Source organism: Monodon monoceros, unplaced genomic scaffold (assembly GCF_005190385.1).
Source record: "Monodon monoceros isolate NGI ecotype Baffin Bay Population unplaced genomic scaffold, NGI_Narwhal_1 Super_Scaffold_5, whole genome shotgun sequence".
Classification (NCBI taxonomy): domain Eukaryota; kingdom Metazoa; phylum Chordata; class Mammalia; order Artiodactyla; family Monodontidae; genus Monodon; species Monodon monoceros.
The window spans coordinates 87,135,119-87,154,281 of record NW_021703782.1 but is presented as its reverse complement, the minus strand read 5'-3'; the positions used below and the strand labels follow the sequence as shown (position 1 = coordinate 87,154,281).

The following is a 19,163-nucleotide window of genomic DNA, read 5'->3' as shown; positions in this document are numbered from 1 at the left end:
CCCCTCTAGGTGGTCACAAAGCACCGAGCTGATCTCCCTGTGCTATGAGGCTGCTTCCCACTAGCTATCTATTTTACATTTGGTAGTGTATATACGTCCATGCCACTCTCTCCCTTCATCCCAGCTTACCCTTCCCCTTCCCCGTATCCTCAAGTCCATTCTCTACGTCTGCATCTTTATCCCTGTCCTGCCCCTAGGTTCTTCAGAACCTTTTTTTTTTTTTTTTTAGATTCCACATGTATGTGTTAGCATACGGTATTTGTTTTGCTCTTTCTGACTTACTTCACTCTGTATGACAGTCTCTAGGTCCATCCACCCCACTACAAATAACTCAATTTCATTTCCTTTTATGGCTGAGTAATATTCCATTGTATATATTTGCCACATCTTCTTTATCCATTCATCTGTTGATGGACACTTAGGTTGCTTCCACATCCTGGCTATTATAAATAGAGCTGCAATGAACATTGTGGTACATGACTCTTTTTGAATTATGGTTTTCTCAGGATATATGCCCAGTAGTGGGATTGCTGGGTTGTATGGTAGTTCTACTTTTAGTTTTTTGAGGAACCTCCATACTGTTCTCCATAGTGGTTGTATCAATTTACATTCCCACCAACAGTCAGTTTGTGAGTTTTTGAGCTAACAAGCAAAGAGAAGTGGTTAGCCTTCCTTTCTCTTGTATTTCACAGTGACATTCATGCAAAATTGTCTTTGTACCATGAACTAGGCTGTGGAAAAGGGAGTTGAGGATGAATAAGACAGGGTTCCTGCCATCAAAGCAATCCATTCAGGAATAGCTATTAGCTTGCATCAAGGCTTCTGTGTGGTGGAAACCAGGCAGAGAGGACAGAGGGAATGAAGCCGCCGGTGATGAGAAGCATGACTCCTGGCATCGCATTTTGTTTCGCTAAGACACTGATTTAATGAGAGAACGTAATCAATGGAGGTGAGTAGAAGTCACAGCCCTTGGAGAGAGTTGGTTAATACTATAGCATTTGCTTTCCTTCCCCACAGGCAGACTTTTAACTGGAATACTTGAAACCCCATCATTCTCTAAGATGAAGAACGAGGAGTGTAAAACCAGTCTGCAGCCACAGCAGCTCTAAGGCACTAGGTAGGTATTTAAACTTGGGTTTCTTTCCTTGATGCCTCTCATCAGAATGGATTTGAGGCAAGAGGCTCTGTGATTTTCCTGCTCCTCGGGAATGGGTGGAGTGACATTATGGTTGAACAGCAGGGATGATGTTAATGACCCAGGGCTGGGAGTTGTTGAACTGGTGGTAATTGTCTGAATACTGCCACTGACATTTCTAGGAAGGAATTTTGGCCCTGATGAGTTTGGCTGCAAAATGGTGGTAAGATAACCTTCCCTTCCCCCTTCCCATTTTCAGTTCCTCTGGGGAAGAGGAAAACCCCAGACACCAGCTTTCTGGTAACATGAGAAGCTTCCCATAACCATGTACTATAAATTATAATAAGCACGACCCTTCTCCTTCTCTTCCTCTTTGTTTCGCTCCCTGAGCAATATTGTAAGAGTCTACACAATCTCATAAGGGACTTGGCTGGCAATCAGTTGAAGAGACTGTTCCTTTGGCAGCAGCTCCAGGCGACTAGACTAGACTAATGTATTCCTTTCTGCTTAGTTTTTACAAAATCGCCTTATGGTTCTATGCAGCTGAGCGGCTGGAAGAAGAAACCCAAGTGCAGAGAAAGTTAAGGCACAAACTGGCAAAGCCACTCAGCTAGTATTATTTCACCCTCGTTAAGTCACGGGGCCGGACACATGCAGCAGAGTTGCTGTCCCCTCGGGATGTGGCCTCTGGACAGTCAGTGAGGTCCGAGGTCTCTGGTTGACCCAGAGGCAGCTGGGGCTGTGATGAGTCTCTCCGGAGATAAAGTGTTCTGGGCTGACTTTGTTTTCTGTGTGGCACATCCCCCTCTGACTCCACCTTTGGTCTTTCAGACTCTGGCTGTGCTGGGATGGGAGGATACACTTTGCACAAACACCCCTGGAAACAAAGACCACCCACCAGTTTGCCCAAGTGAAGTTATTTGTAAGGCCATTTTTGCCTATCTTGGAGTCATAAGAAATGAATTTTCTTAATTCCAGCACTAGCCACCCATGTGATCTAGGGCACGTTGTAAGATTTTTGCTCCCAAATCTCTTATTTATAACAGGATGGGGGAGGCAAATGATCTCTAAGTTCCCTTGTTGCTCACTTAGAAAGAGCCTAAGAAACCAAGTCTTATTTTCTGGAAGATGCATTACAAGCAGATGAAAACATTTTCCCCACCTCCTGAAAAACAAATAAATACATAGAGTCTTATCAAAACTTAACTGAGGTTTCTAATCATGCTCTTAAATTTTGTTTTGTAGAAAGTGAAATAAATTCAGACCAAATGTATCTCACGTGAAAGAAGTCAAGCTAAGTAAACTGCAGTGAGATGGGGCAGCCTGGATGAGTCTTAGTCTGAGGCTGGGCCACATCCACAGATGCTGCAAGGAAGTTCAGTCCAGCATAAATGCAAGGCCACAGCATATGCATGTCTGGCTCTAATGGCCTCTCAAAAGCTTCTTTGCTTGCCCCATGTACTAGATAGTTCATTAAGAGGACAGCTTCCATGCATGTCCACAGTTTTAGCTCTCAAGCACTTACTCTGAATTGTTCAGTGATGCCATTTTGTTGTGGACCCATCCAGCTACTAACCTTGGTACTTATTCTTTTGTTTCTGTACTTGCTTCACCCTTTGAACTTGATGGTGAATATTATGGTTCCAGCTGAACTTCCTTCTGTAAGACTTTATTTCACCCAGATACTCTGCTTTAGGCCTCCTTGGTTGAACCTGGCCTTGGTCTCTCCCCGTGTGAGCTCTGTCACCATGGGTACGACACTCACCAGTTTTAGCCGACTTCCTTGTGCAGCTGTTGAACATGGTCATAGATAATAGGTGAGAGAAGTGCAAACGGTTAGAGTCAAGGGTCTCAGAAGATTTTAACAGGGTTTCTGATGGATCAGCAGAGAGCACAGAGCAGGTGATCCTCCACATCCAAGATGTATAATGGGAATCAAGGATGGATAGTAGGGACCCAGCTACTGGACTAGAGTTCAGAGTTTGGGTTCTAGTTCCTGGTGATTATGATGGTGAGGGTTCAAACAGGATCAAGGTTCTCATGGCTCCAGGGATCCTACAGGCCTATAATAGTGATACCTATTAGGAAACCTGAACACATCAGCATTTTCACTTACTGGACCATAATAGTTATGTTCCAGGTAAGGAATTCTAGCCACGGTGAGGTATTCTACAGTCTGCAATCTCTGAAGAAATGCACTGGTGACCGTTAGTCTGTTGCTTGGTACCTACTGGGGCTCTGCTCCTTTTACCTTGCCTTTCACTGCAGGTGGCAAGTCTATCTCACCTGGTCCAAATAAAAGCTTAACTCACCCGGTCCATTTTAAACCAGGTCTTAGAAGTTGTGATATTTTCAGGCTTTCTGGGCCAGGTCACCTCCATGCAGTCAAGGTTTCCTCTTGTGAAACAGCCCGTAGAAGTGTTGTCACTGAGGGGAGTGAGCTGAGCTATAGGTGAGAGAGTTGGACAGCATAGTGGCATGGGGGTGAGGGGGGAGGAGTCTAGTGCACGAGCCAGGAATGAGTTGGGGACATGGCCCTTGCTGGGGACTCAGTAAGTACTTGGGAATGACTACATGAGGAAACCATTCTTTCCAGTTTTTCCCGGACTCAGGATGAAGGATTAAGGCTGACGATTCAAACTGACATACTGTCCACAGAGGTGACTCAGCGCTGAGTCCTATGAGAGGCTACTTTGCATCTCTAACCCCGGTTCTGGTTGGTCTTTCGGGGCAGGTTGAGCTGTGGGGAGGAAGAGGTGTGGGGAGGCAGAGTTGCATGCTGGGTAGGGCTTTGCAGGGCAATGTTTTTCACAGCCAGCCTATTTCTGGCAAGAGGTATTACTTTCTAGGCAAGTGTCTATTTGCTATGTTGATCTAATACAACATGAACTTCTGAAACAGTTGTGCTCATTTTGCCAATTTTCCAAACTTAAGATGGGAATAGAGTTAATAAAGTAATGGAGGCATTTTGGATGGTGAAGCGCTGCTGAAAAAATGGCCACATGTGTATAATTTTACACTTGCTTCCTAAATTCCCATGCCTGGAAGGAGCCTTAGAAATCACAACCTCTTGTTTACAAACAAGAAAACTTAGGTCAGGAGAAGGAGAGGGTTTGTTCAAGGTTACATGGTTATTAAGGGAAAAGGCAGGATCTGAGTCCAAGACCTCAGGCTTCCAGAAAGTGCTGTTTTAACCCTATTCCAATCTTTTAATTTATGAATGGATGCCACTGAGGGATTTTTAGAGATTGCTTTAGCATCGGGGAGCAATCAGCTTTGCTCCAGCACAGACCATGGCTTTGTCTCGGTAGGCAACTACAGCCATGTAGAATCGTGGTCTTTTTTTTTTTTTTTTTTTTTTAGGGGAGTTTCAAAAGGTTTGATGAAGCATTGGGAAGCTTTATTTCACCTTATATATTTTGTATATATAATATGTATCTTATAAGCGGATAGTTCATCTTATAGCCTCTATTTTATGCTATGATATTATTTATCATCAAAAGGTGATTCATTCAAAAAGTGCATCCCACAAGCACTTGTGAATGACGATCAGCACCATTTTAGGTACCAGAGGGTTTAATGGTGATGAATAAGGCAACCTCAATCCTTGTTCTTATGGAGCCTTCAGCCTAGTAAAGGATCTGGAAAGCTATTTTTAAAGTCCCGCTTCATTGTTCCTATCCAAAGTCCCCTGTAGACTATATCCTTGTCCAGCTCCCTGCCGTGACATTCTATTAGATAAAACACACTTCGGAAGAGTGAAACACTTTCCCCAAATTTAACCCTTGGTCAAATAGTTCTTGGAGAAGCAGCTCTACTAATTCAGAAAGCAAAGCGAGAGGAGTTTGAAAAGCCTTAAATGTCAGGAAAGTATGGAAACTGCTCACAGCAGGAAAGTGACTTGTTCAAGACCTCAAATATTGGTAGAGCCAGGAAGAGAACCAGATTCCTAGGCTCTTATTTTGTTACTCTTTTACAAGAATGAAATGTTCTAAAAATTCAAAAACATTCTAAAAATTCAAAAACATTCCTAAAAACTTGAGTCATTCCTTTATACAAAAGGAAAATCTACGGAAAGGACCACATCATTTGCCCCCAATGAGCCTATTTGTTTCCTGCTCTCACCCTAGGACTTGGCAAACTGCCTTGTACAAAGCAGGCACTCAATACACTTGTTACAAATGAACGAATGAATGACTGTTATGGACATTAATGTAAAGTATTAACTTACATTGATTGTTCATAGACACGTATGAAGCACAGTTTGGAAATTCATCCATGATGCCCCTAGAGGAGCTTTGTGTAGGATTTTTGAAAATTCTGTTACATTCCACAGGAAAGGGAAATGAAAGCTATTTCTGTGTAGTTTCTCCACAGGTGAAATTGAAAATTTTGTGTGTGTGTGTGTGGTACGCGGGCCTCTCACTGTTGTGGCCTCTCCCGTTGCGGAGCACAGGCTCCGGACGCGCAGGCTCAGCGGCCATGGCTCACGGGCCCAGCCGCTCCGCGGCATGTGGGATCTTCCCAGACCGGGGCACGAACCCGTGTCCCCTGCATCGGCAGGCAGACTCTCAACCACTGCGCCACCAGAGAAGCCCCATTATTCCCATTTTACAGATGATGACACTGAGGCGTGAACGTATAAGCTAGGAAATGTCAGGGCCTGCACTCAAAGGGAACTCTCCTGACTTTAGGGCTGGTGCTTTTTCAAGCATCTCACCCTTCTTTGTACACATGGCAATATCACAGCCCCCTGCACACGTACAGGCTTTCATCCATGAATCACGACACGGGAGATTTTGTGGTGAATCTGTCTTAAAAATGATGGATGCTGTACATTGGTGCACATTCCCTATTTTAGTTGACAGCATCACCTTGTGGATGAAAATACATCTGGTGTGTGTTTTTATTTGTAAATATATGTATACTCTGTCGATTAGGGATAATGAGCCAAGCTATCATGCTGTCAATCAGAGGTGTTTTGGGGTTGAAACTTCCCTTCCCGGCTTTATTTTTTAGTAATCAACTCTTAAAGAGGGATCAAATAATAATATTTAACTGATGAGTGAAGAGAATGAAGGCTGGTTTGTTTCTGGCCATCTTGGTTAAAACTTACTCCTGTTTTACCTGCTTAATTCATATTTTTTTTTGAAAAGTGGTAATTAGAATTTATAGTATTTGTGGCTTTGTGGCAAGAACTAAAAGAGCAAAGTAAAATAATAACATCTTAGCAGAATCTCACTGTTTAAAACAAAAGAATGATAGGGCCTCAAGCCCCCAAATCTTGAAGTTCTGCCATTTCAACTTTGGGTGATTTTAAAACTCTCTTAGCCTCAGTTTCTTTATCTCTTAACATAGGGAAAATAAAGTCAAGCTTGTGGAATTGTCATCAAATGCCTGGTAACCTGGGTCCATATTTTGAAGATTGTAAGAGAGTCCCTGCATTCAAAGGCAAGGAATGAAAACTCTAAGACAGCCACCCAGTGCAGACAGAATCCCCAGCACTCAAGCAAAAATGTAGAGACATTTTAGCAGGACTCTTAGATAGTTTGGGTTCTTTTGCTGCTGCAGTGTTTGGTTGAAAAATGGGCTCATAAAAATATTTTTATTATCCACAGTGAGAAATGACAAATACCCTGATTATTTTCCCCCAAGGTTTCTCAAATGAGAACAGAAAACTAACAACCCAACTTCTCGGTAGCAAAGTAAGGGCAGCTTATTCCAATGAATAGATTATTAATAATTATAGTAGATTATAATTAATTACTAAATTTCATAATTTGAGAATTATTAATTTGAATGGTTATTTGATAGAGAATTTAGCAATCTCCATTCCATTACATGTGATGTCTTGATTAAATGTTTCCTTCAGAAGTTTCATTGGAACAAAGTTTTGTGTTAAAAAAATTTTTTTTCCCCTTTTCTTGTAAGAGAACGCCTTATTGGGCAATCCATGCACAGCGGGAATGGATTATAAATAATGGCTCCTGGTCATAGAGTCTGAAAAAAGCCGGCCTCCTTAGCTGCACACCACACCAGCCTCTCCGCAGACTGCCAACCTCCCTCCCTGCATCCCCGCATCTCCCATCCCCCCCCCCCCCCCCCCCCCACCCCCCGACATCCGCCCCCAGCCCAGCCCTCATGCCGAAGGTCTTCAGGGCAAACTTTCCGTTTGAATTTCCCGGCTTTTTGTCAGTTTCTATCAGAGCCCTAGCCACCTTCTTCCACTGCCTGCAGGGCTTTGTTTTCCCTTCCCCTGCATTTGCTCCCTGTTAGCCCGTGTCCCGTGCCGGCGCATTTACAGTAGGCAGAACGCTGCTGACAGATGGTGGGGGGCTGGGAGTGGGGCTGCCTTGGCGCCGGGCCAAGGGATGTGCCTCCCGCCGGAATGCGCAGCCCAGAAGCTCCTCCTCGAAGCCGCGTCCGTTTGGTTTGGTTCTGTGGGCGTGTTTGTGTGTGCCCGTGCCCACGTGGCATGTTTTGTTGTGGTGGTGGCGGCGGTTGTGGCTGTTTTTGTTGTTGTTTGGGCCAATGACAACAGAGGCCTCGCTGGCTGGCTGCTGCTTTCCACTCTTGGCACTTCCCAGACTCCCAGACAGGAAATTCGCCTAACGTTTGCAGCTGTGAATTGGCCCATTTTTCTGGAAAGAGGATAAAGAAAAGAGTTCTGTGGGATCTTTTGCTTCTCTCGCACAAGCAGGGACGCGTTGAATACAAACAGGGACCTGGGGAGGGGGCGGGGGGGGGGGGGACGGGGGAGGGAGAGACTGTGCACTTGGAGCATGCGCAGTGCTGTTCCCGGCGGCTTGATGTCGGGCTGCCCGGCAGGTGACACTGCCTTGGGTCCTGCTGGGGTTTCGGCAATTTGAACCCATTTGACAGCCAAGAGAGACACATTTGCTTTCATTCCTTCAACAAATATTTAGAGCTTGCTCTGCGACTGGTGGTTTGCTGGGGGTTGAGGATACACCAGGAAACAAAACAGATAAGGTCTGTACCTCATGCAACTAACAGCTGGGTAGACAAAGTGCAAGTAAGCAAACACATATCACAATCACACCCTTTTGGCAGTGTTTTCCATGCAACTTAATAGGCTGCCATGGTAGAGAATGATGATTGTAACGATAATGATGATGGTGATTCACAGTTTTTAATGAGTACTTCTTATATGTTAAGCACTGCTCTGAAGGCATTGCTCACTTAAACCTCATAATAACTCTATGGGGTGAATATTATGCAAATAGGCATTTGGGGGTGGTCAGGAAGGCCTCTCTAAGGAGATGAAATCTGAGTTGAGATATGGAGGATACAGAGGAGTCAGCTGTTTAGGCAGTCAAGGGGAGGGAATAGCAAGGACAAAGGTCCTGAGGTAGAGAAGAGCTTATGTGTATTCAAGTCATTGAGAAAGACCTATGGGATAGGGTGTAGAAGTAAGACGGTGACTGGAGTAGGAATTGAGGAGACTGGTGTGGTGTGGGATAAACTTGGGGAAGTAGTCAGGGCCCTTGTGAGGACTGTGTCCTGGAAAGCCTTATAAGAATGGGAAGCCACTGTTGGATTTAGAGCTGGGAAGAGATGTGATTGGAATTACATTTTGAAAAGATTTCTCCATCTGTACTGGGGAGCATGAAATGGATTGGATCATACAAGTGTGGAAGTGGGAGTACAGAAAGCTATCACTGGCAAGAAATGATGGTGACGTGACTTAGGATGGTAGCTATGGACACGGAGAAGTGGAGGATTAGGTCTCTGTGTTGGAGGTGGACACAAGAGGAAGTGCTGACCCACTAAGTTGATGAGGTGGTGAGACAGAGCAGTCACGGCTGGCACCCTGCTTTCTGGCTCTGGACACTTGATGGTGACGGATGGAAAGGACTGATGATGGACCACGGGTTCCTCCCTTGACACACAGAGCAAGTTTGTACCTCTTTGTATACTGGAAAGGTCGGTGCCCAGAGAGGAGATCTGAGGTCCTGGAACGAAGCGGAAATACCTTCAACTGAGGGGAAAAAAGAACCACCATATCATAGCAGGAGAATAATCACCTTACCTTTGTGACGTGATGTTTTTACGCTTTAAGTTCTGTCCCTTGCCTTATTTGTTCTTCATTATAATATTGTGATAGCATTATGATTAGTTCAATTTTATAGATGGAGAAAACGAGACTTGTGGGAGTGAAGTGACGTTTCATGGTCATGCAGCTGGTAAAACTAGTTATTGTCAACATGCATTGAAAACTAACTTTGTACCAAGTGTTCTTCTAGGTACTTTCCATATGCTGAGTCTTCATGATCATCTAAGGTAGATATTACTTTTTCCCCACTTTTGCAGAGGGAAACTGAGGCATAGAATGTTTAAATAACTTGTTCAAGGTTGTATAGCTATCACTGTTACTATGTCTATAAGTAACAAAACTGGGCTGCAAATCTAGCTATTTGTGTCCTCAACCACCATGCTACACTGAGAATGACTGAATTAGGACTCTGACTGTCACAGCCTCTTTACTATTCTGAAATGCTTCCTCAATGCTACTTCTGCTGATACTCTTCCCCTCCAATGGATTTGTGTATCTAGGCCATTTGCAGTTTTGCTTTAGGTAGCCCATTTAGATGCCCATTCCTCAAATGTTTTCCTCCAGAGACTCTACAGCATCATGATGTGACATCCGACAAGAGACTAGAACTCTTTTGTTGAAGTGACATACCTTTCAAGCCAATCAAAATTCAAAAAGAAAAGAAAGAACCTGTGAAATAATTTGGTCTGTATTTATTTATTTATTGGAAACCATTTTTCTTTTCTGTTCTAAGTTTAAAGTTAATACGTACGTCATGGGATGTGACTTCTTATTTTCTTGAAATTCTTAGGGCCAAGTAGGAAGGCAGGCATGTAAACATTATATCAGTTTCATTTTCCTGTTAACGATGATCCGTGCACATAACAAAGGTGAAAGACTTAGGCCACAAACAGTCTCCATGTATCCCCTGATTAAGATCCTGTGGGTGATCATCTTGGCAGCACTGAATGTACTTCATGTCACATTTCTTCATCGAGGGCAGACAGGAGAGCGATAAGTCCAGCTTTCTTTGTGCATATGTATCCGATCAAGCTTTCTGACTGTGGATGTGAGAGTGATGACGAACATGCAATCCGGCACTGCACAGCCTTCCAGAAGGTGGCTCTGTTCCTGAGTAGGGCTGAAACAACCACAGGCAATGTGCTTTTTTTTTTTTTTTTTGCTATTGATTGGTTGAGTAACAGTGGAGCTGGGTCCTCATTCTGAAAATGCTCTCTTGGTATCTCTCATCCCCAGATGGTGGTGAACAGCTGCCTCACTTCAGGCTGGTTGTTCTGAAGATGAGGTGAGATGATTTCTCCATTCTGGCCACCATTCAATCAGGTAGCGAGGACAAGAGAGGCAAGATGCCTACACCATAGTTCTCAAAAAAATTACGGCAAAAGGTTGCTTTACGTTGTTCCCAAAACGTGCTCCTCAGTTAGGTTTGGGAAATCTTGCATTCTATTTCTGCCATGTATTGGCATATGAAAAGCTCTAAGTCCTACAGTAAAGAAACATGTTTGATTTTGCTGAACATAGCACTTCCCAAACTATCTATTGTCGTGTGTGCTGATAATCAGTTGCGTGAATCATGCCCCAGCCAGGTCATTCTTTAGCCCATTCAATGTGTGTTGAGACCAAATATGCCTTAACTAAATCCCTAAGAGAAAAAAATAATGTCCAGGGTAAGGTGTTTCCAGTCAGATGACCTGGAGCTCATGAACTGGCTTAGTCTATTAGAAATTCTGTAATTTTGGGGAAGCATACTTAAATTCCTTGAGTTCCTTCATTTGTAAAATGGAAAAAGGAATATTTTTTTAAAAGGTGATTGTGATTTATTTATTCATTAGTGAATGTATTCACTGAACAAATATTTATTGACTATCTTCTCCATGCCAAGTATTGTGCCGTGGACTGGGGATTCAGAAGTTAGCCAGCTCTATTAGTCAATCAGCGTTCTCTAGAGAAACAGAATCAATAGGAGATAGATAGATAGATAGATAGGGAACCAATCATAGATATATATTATAAGGAATTGGCTCGTGCAGTTACGGAGGCTGAGATATGCCAACTGCAAGCTGGAGACCCAGGAAAGCCAGTGGTGTAATTCAGCCCGAGTCCAAAGGCCTGAGAATCTGAAGCTGTGAGGCAAGAGAAGATCAATTTCCCAGCTCAGGCAGGAAGGGCCAAATTCTTCCTTCGCCTGCCTTTTTGTTCTGTTTGAGCCCTCAGTGGATTGGATGATACCCACCACATTGAGGAGGGCAAGTTGCTTTACTGAGTCCATTGATTCAAATGCTAATTTCATCTGGAAACACCCTCACAGACACATCTAGAAATAATATTTAGCCAAATATATGGGCACCCCGTGATCCAGCCAGGCTGACACGTAAAATTAACCATCACACCAGCACACTTGGAGTTGTATTGTTTACTCACGAGAAGTTCCTGATCTACCTTTTGCCTTTATACTGTCCTGGGACATCAGTTTCTGGTCCTATGTTTTGGTATTACATAGCAAGAGAGATTCACCAGCAAGGCTGGTCTCTGCCAGACCAAGCCAGATGTTTTTCAGAACCTCCAAGCAGAGAGGAGTGTTACTCACAGCCTGGATGGGTAATGTAAAATATGCCCAGGCGAAAAGCACCTACTTGTCAAGGCTTCTCCTACAAAAGTTTTAAAAATGCTATTCTGACTTCTACCCTTTGTACTTTTTATTTTTTATTATCCTGTAGTATTCAATCTCTGCTCTTTCATTGGAGAAATTTATTTTTAAAAATTGACGTATGAAAGATTTTCCTTTGAAGATGAATATATTACTAAGGGGAGAGGGGGAAAACATGGCAGATGGCTGGTTCACTTGTGTCCCATGTTGTTATTACTAGTGCCTGGATAGAGAAGATACTTGGTCTCCTTCCCTCCTCCTTCCCTCCTGCTGCCCTCCTAGCCTTGAAGGGAGCCCTTTTAAAAGAGGTCACCCTTGAGGAAAGCACTAAATTAACCATACAGTCAATACAAGGCCTTGGTATCTAGACAAAGGGCTTATGGACCATCGTGCTTTTGTTTGTGGTTCACTGACTCCTTGCTTACATTTGTAAGAAGTTGGTCCAATAAATTCTTCAATACTCATAACTCATCCTGTTCAGAGCTTCTTGCTCACAGATCTAGGGCAACTTGTAATACTTGGAGATGGGGTGGGTACAAGAATTAAAAACAAAAGCAAACCTACTTCCTCTATGTGATTACTCAGATGGGGGGCAAGAATATCAAAACAGATGACTCTAAGTGGGAATTCAGTGGGAATGGAGAGACTAGCAACTTTTTGGCCTTTTGTTGTATGTTGCTCCCAAATAGGGTCTCTCAAACTCAGCACGATTGACATTTGGGCATAATTCTTTGTGCATGGTTGCTGTGCTGTGCATTGTAGAACGTTTAGCAGTATCCCTGTACTCTACCCGCTCAATGCTAGTAGCAACTGTTTCCAGACATGTACCCAGGGGACAGGGACAGACTCATCTCCGACTGAGAACCATTGCTCTAAAAGCAAGAATTCTTAAACATTCTGTGGCAATGGATCCTTTTGGTAATCTGGAGGAGATGATAGACTCTTTTTTTTTAGATTAGTGTTTCTAAATGTATAAAATAAAATACACAGAATAACAAAGGAAAACATTTATTTTAAAGTTATCAAAGTATTAAAAAATCAAATTTGTGCTATGGTAATTTATGGGCTTCTATTAACATATTAAATAAAAATACCTGAAGCTGGACCCAAACAAGTACCTTACTTTCAAAGCAGTGGTGAGCTCATAAGCTATTTCAAGAAACCTGCAACAACCATTATGTAGATATAAACATACCTGTGACTTGAATTGTGACAAAATTCTAAGACTACTACAGTCTGTTCCCTACGTTTATATCTGAAGGTAATGTTAAATTTCAGTTAGCAGTTGATGGAAACGAAGATGTAACTTTTTCTTGTCCATGTCCACAGAGCACCTGAATTCAGCGGTACTGAATACAGAATTCCCTTTTCTAAAGCGTGAAGGAAAGAAACCATGTAAGTTGAAGTTCTTTTTGTGATATTTAATTAATAACCCCAAATTCAAATCAGAGTGCCTGAAGTGAAGGTGAAGCTTTGGCAGTCGAACAATTATGAGCAAACCACGAGTGCAGAGAGAATCTTTAAATCCAGGAAAGCACGCATTTTACAGGCATAACCTAAGCACTCCATCTTACAAATGCAGAACTCAAAGACAGCAGAAGAAGGACTATAAAATAATTGGGCTAAAACCAAAGAAGGTATCCTGGTGTGGCTGAGGGGTCTGAAGGTCTACTGGGCTCTGCTGATGGTGGTGACAGCAGTGCTGTTGGGAATTGGCGCGGCCAACAGCTAGCTGCCCATCTGAGCAAGTTTCCTAACCAGCTGGGCCACAGGGCCTTCTCTGTACAGTGATGGACTCAGCTCGGGCCAATGTTGATTGAATATCTGTTGCTCACTGACATAGTTTAATACGTTTCCACCCATACAAAACTCACTTAGGCTAACCAAAATCGCAGAAACGTGTACTTTAAGGTGAAGGCATTGAGATGGAAAGAGAGATTAAGTCCCGTTGTTTAGTTGTACAGGTAGTTAATGGAAGAGTTAAGTAAGCTTGTTGGGACAGGAGCTGAGTTTATGTTTTTTTCCAGGAGTCTTGGCAAGTGCCAGGAATATATTAGGCACTCAGTAAATAGTTGTTGAATGAATGAATAAATGAGTATATGAATGCATCCATAAATCACAAACTTCCATTTTTAGAGCTGAGTCAACCCTTTTATCTCTATATTATACTCTTTGAGTAGAGGAATTGTGGGGATACATTTTTATCTCATTTTCTTACTTATTGTGTAATTCTAATACACTTATCTACTCATAAATCTCTCTCTCTCTCACACACACACACACACACACACACACACACACACACACACACAGAAGTGTCTTATTTTGTGGGCCTGTTGGCTCCTGTGGGATAGAGAAGTCCAGTTCGGGGTTATCTTCCAGAGAGTCCTGTCAGAACCTTAACCAGGTTCTACTGACAGCGGGACGGCTCCTGCAAGATTTATTGCCATGTGATGTTACCACCCTACTGAAGTCAAGTTTCTGATAAACTGATTGGGCCAGTGAACATGTGGTAATAAAAACTCTATAAAAAAAAACAAAAAACCCACAAAACTACTATATAGAGATTATTTAAAGTATACCTGAGGATATGCACAGGTTATATGCAAATGCTATACCATTTTATATATGGAACTTGAGCATCTGTGAATTTTGATATTCGTGGGAGTCCTGGAATCAATCCCCCGTGGATACCTAGGGACGACGCTACATGTCCTGTTTTTTTTTTTTTAATAAATTTATTTATTTACTTGGCTGTGTTGGGTCTTCGTTGCTGTGTGCAGGCTTTTCTGTAGTTGCGGTGAGCGGGGGCTACTCTTTGTTGCAGTGCATGGGCTTCTCACTGCGGTGGCTTCTCTTGTGGAACGTGGGATCTAGAGCGCAGGCTCAGTAGTTGTGGTGCACGGACTTAGTTGCTCTGCGGCATGTGGGATCTTCCCGGAGCAGGGATTGAACCTGTTTCTCCTGCATTGGCAGGCGGATTCTTAACCACTGCGTCACCAGGGAAGCCCTCTATATGTCATGTTGAATGAGGCGCGTCTATTCACTTTTAGTTCATTATTATCATGCTAGAATGTAGGTCTAAAGTTCTTCCAGATTTTAAAAAATATCTGAAATTTGAGTTTTAAATGTTGACAACTCGTTTCAAATGTTGAAGACCCAGTGAAGGCCAGATTTGATCCTAGGCTGGCCTTGGACGGTCTCCAAAGTCTTGCAGTATCAACAATTCAGTGAATACAAGTAGATGTGCTTATTGTCTGTGAAATAATTCTTTAAATTCACTTTTTATAGTGCTTTACAATTTGCAAGTCGTTTGCATGATTTTATCTGAGTCCCGTGAAAACTTTGCGCACTGCTGTTACCCTGTTTTACAGAAGGGGAATCTTAAGTTCTGGAATGTTGAGTGACTTGTTCACAGGTCCAGAGCAAGAAAGTGGCAGAACTTAGATCCATTCTGTAGTCTTGAACTCCCTGGCACTTCTGCCAACTATACTGCCTTGTCCCATCACACAAGACCTTTGTAACTGTATTTCTGGGGGTCAATAAGAGGGAACATCACCACTCCAACCATTGACCTGTGCAAGTCTGTCCTTGGAATTAGGAAAGGTTATGAGATGATCAATCTTTCAGGAGGAAAATCTGAATCTCTGTTCTTGTACCACGTTGATGCCAGGTCAATATTTCTTCTAAAGCTTCAGGCATTCCCCAGTCACTTCAAAGTAGAAGTAGGACTGGGAGAAGGAGCCTTATATCCTGATCATGATTCAACTGCTAACTGGCTGTGTGACTTGAGGCAACAATTCCTTTGTCCTCTCCCTGAACTTTAGGTTCCTCATCTGTAAAACAGGAACTGTGATATGTTAAGTGGCAGAGCTGGAGGCCAGATCAGCACCCCACCCCATCCCATGAAACGTCACCAGCTTATCCTTTAGAGATCACAGGCAATTGGGGGAAGCAGCCCTCCGACATGCAATAGCTCTACAGGGTGATATGCGCTACTAATGAGAGATGCATGGAGAATGATACATAAAGAAGACACACAGCAAGGCATTGAGGTATTTAGTAATTATTAACTCTTTCTATTAGTGGTTATAAGTAGATGTAGCACAGAAGCTGGCTCAATTTGTGCTATTATCTTAATACCTTTCAGAAAGAATTAAAAACTGTGAGTATAAAAGGATATAAGATAGAAAGGAGTCTCCCTCTCACTCTGACCCCAAATTCTACTTTCCAAAAGGTAGCTTATCATAGATTTTTGTGTGCCTTCTCAGAATTCCCTAGATTTATAGAAGTACATTTTAGTGTGGTGTATATGTCTATCTCTATTTGTGTCTGTATCTAGTTTTATATTCCCTGTTTTTCACAAATAGGAGCATGCTACACACATCCTTCTCTACTTGCTCTTCTTAGTTAAAAATTTAGTACATGTAGATCTATCTTATTCTTAATAGTAGCTGTATAGTATTCCATCATTACATCTCTCTCTTCTCTCTCTCTCTCTCTCTCTCTTTTTTTGGCCACACCATGTGGGATCTTAGTTTCCCGACCAGGGATCAAACCCGCACCCCCTACAGTGGAAGCGTGGAGTCTTAACCACTGGACCACCAGGGAAGTCCCACCATCACTGCATCTCTTTATGTGCCTGTCTTAGTCAGTTATGTCTTCTATAACAAATCCTCATAGACTTGGTGGCTTAAACAACTTTTGTTTTTCACAGTCCTAGAGACTATAAAGTCCAAGATCAGGATGCCAGCAGTGTCGGTTTCTTGAGGAAGGTCCTCTTCCTGGTTTACAGAGGGAGCTGTCTCTTCCATGTATCCTCACATGGCAGAAAGCAGAGAGGAAGAGGAAGCAAGCTCTCTTGTGTCTCTTTTTATAAGGGCGCTAATCCCATTTATCAGGGCCTCACCTTCATGACCGAATTACCTCCCATAGGCCCCACCTCCTGAAATCATCATAGGTTAGGATTTCAACATATGAATTTGAGCACACAAAAATATTCAGTCCATAATATTTATTTAATAATTTCTAATTGATGAACATTTAGTATATGCCTACTCCTTCGCTGTTTCAAAATGTTTCAATGTACATTTTTGTGTATATCATTGTATACAAGTTCATCTTAAAATAAATTTCTACTATTGCTTTATTATAGGTTTTGAACATTTACATTGCTCTTTAAAAAGACTGCACCCTTAATACTTTAAGGAACATTTTGAGAAAGTACTGGCACATCTTTACTAATGTGCTGTCTTATAAAGCTTTGATTTTTGTCCACTGAGAGGTGAAAATATTCTGTTTTTATTTGCATACTTGCTTTTAGTGAAGTTGAACAGATTTTCAAATGCTTTCTAGACATTTGTGTATCCTGTGAAGAAGCTCACTTGTGATCATTATCCAGTTTTCTATTGGGTTGTTAATTTTCTTTCTTATTGAATTATAAGAGCTCTTCATATATTAAGGAAACCATACTACTTGTATGTCACAGATGTTGCAGTTTTTTCTGCTGTTTGTCATTTGTCATAATATCTTCTACATACATCTTTTTAAAGGTCTGTTTTTCAATGGTTTAAAAATCAAGATTATTCCTCGATATTACTCTGATTATGTGGCTGATGCTGCTGAGAATTGGGTTTGCACAGCTTCACTAAGAAGCTTCTCTTTGTTTATCACAAGGGGATGATGTAACACTTCTTGAGGACCTGGTTTCTGCCACTGTGAGTCATTCAATTACTGGAAAAACTAAATGACCACTGGATACTATTGGAACATTTCCCATAATTCTCTAAGGAATCGAGGGCATTCTAGAGGGAATGTTTCTCATTCCCTCTGTAACCAGTCATTATCCTGACTGACTTCAAGGCTTTGTCTCTGTGTGAAAAATTAAGGAAAATCCCAATGCAAGAAAAGTTGCCCAAGTTATTTTGAGTTTATAAAAAAGTGTTCATCAATGGAAGCAGGAATTTTGGAAGGAAGATCCAGAAGACTTATTGGAGAAGCTCAATGCCTTCAGCCATCATGATTTGGTTTGCAGGCCACACAGTGAAGTGCTTAGAGTATCCCAGCCAAAGAAGAGAGGACTTCCATTAACCAGGCAGAAATATCGACAGAAGAACTTGACTTCAGCCTGAACCAGTGGAGACAAAGATCATACACAGTCACCGAGGTAAGAGAGGTGCACGATTTTATTCTGATCCAGATTTGATAAGACAAGACACAAAAACAAACCCCTCACTGTGGACTTTGAGGATGGGCTGTTCATTTGAAAACCATCTGGCATGGAGCGGTCAGATTCACCATCTGAAACAGCATCAGAGATATAAGGAAGGGAAGACTACCTTTCTTCCAAGGTCACAAGCACCACCAAAACAGAGGGTAGGGTCCTGGCAGTGCACATCTATGCCATCAGAGTCCTAGCTGATTGACAAAAAAAAAAATGTTTATTTAAGGGGGAAAGGTGGTAGTGTGCATACTAGTCTATAAGGGATGTTTGCCTATAGTTGCTTATGACTCTTGGTTGTCTATTTGTTTATAGTAAGAAATAGAATGTAGTGTGTTGTACAGCTGTTGGCTTTTCCGGCTTAACCAGAGATAAAAATTCTACATTAGGTGAAGTAGAGAGACCAATTGACCCTGTTTACCCAGGACTGTCCTCGTTTTAGTGCTGAACCTCCAGTGTCCTGGGACGCCCCTCAGTGTCAGGCAAACTAGGAAAATTGGTCACGCTAGACCTTAGTCTTGTCCAACTTATTCTTTCTCTAGTCTTGTTAGTCTACAGAGAAGTTAAAAAAGATAAAATGGGTTTAAATTTAAGAGGAAACTTGGTAATATATAAGTAGGATCACAGCTTTGGAGTGAGAAATACTGGAATAAGATGTGCAAGACCATACTCTCAGGAAGAGAAAAACACTTTTTGAGATCACTTCTAGTTCTGTGATTCCCTGATTCTACAATCAACTCCTATCATCTTAGGAAAGTTAGGTGAGCTGTAATGAAAATAACCTTTATTGCCATTTATTGAATAGTTACTGTGTACCAGGCACTGTCATAAATTCTTTCATTTTAGTCTCATGACAGCCTTAGGAAAAAGATATTATAGATATAATTTATAGGTGAGAAAAGCCTAAAGAGGTTATGTCATATCCAAAGTTACACAGGTAGCAAACGGTGAAGATGAAATTTGAATTTAGGTCTGTGTTGTTACAAGGCCCACGCTCACACTAGTTCTACCCCATCTTCCATTATCCACAAATAGTTCTGAGCAATCATTTCTGCTGTCTCTCTGATGTAAGGTTATCAGTACAGCC

At 42.2% G+C, this 19,163-nt stretch overlaps 1 long non-coding RNA gene across 9 annotated transcripts in view; it reads left to right on the top strand.

The window, feature by feature from the left end:
- Positions 1 to 19,163, top strand: part of LOC114884831 — a 211,725-nt gene that overhangs the window by 95,908 nt on the left and 96,654 nt on the right. For 7 of the 9 annotated variants that reach the window (XR_003790907.1, XR_003790909.1, XR_003790908.1 and 4 more), the window contains 3 exons: positions 1,018 to 1,117; positions 10,446 to 10,494; positions 13,186 to 13,251. This is a non-coding gene — a long non-coding RNA (uncharacterized LOC114884831). The remainder of the gene's footprint in view (positions 1 to 1,017; positions 1,118 to 10,445; positions 10,495 to 13,185; positions 13,252 to 19,163) is intronic. The other 2 variants (XR_003790912.1, XR_003790911.1) reach the window with 2 other exon arrangements.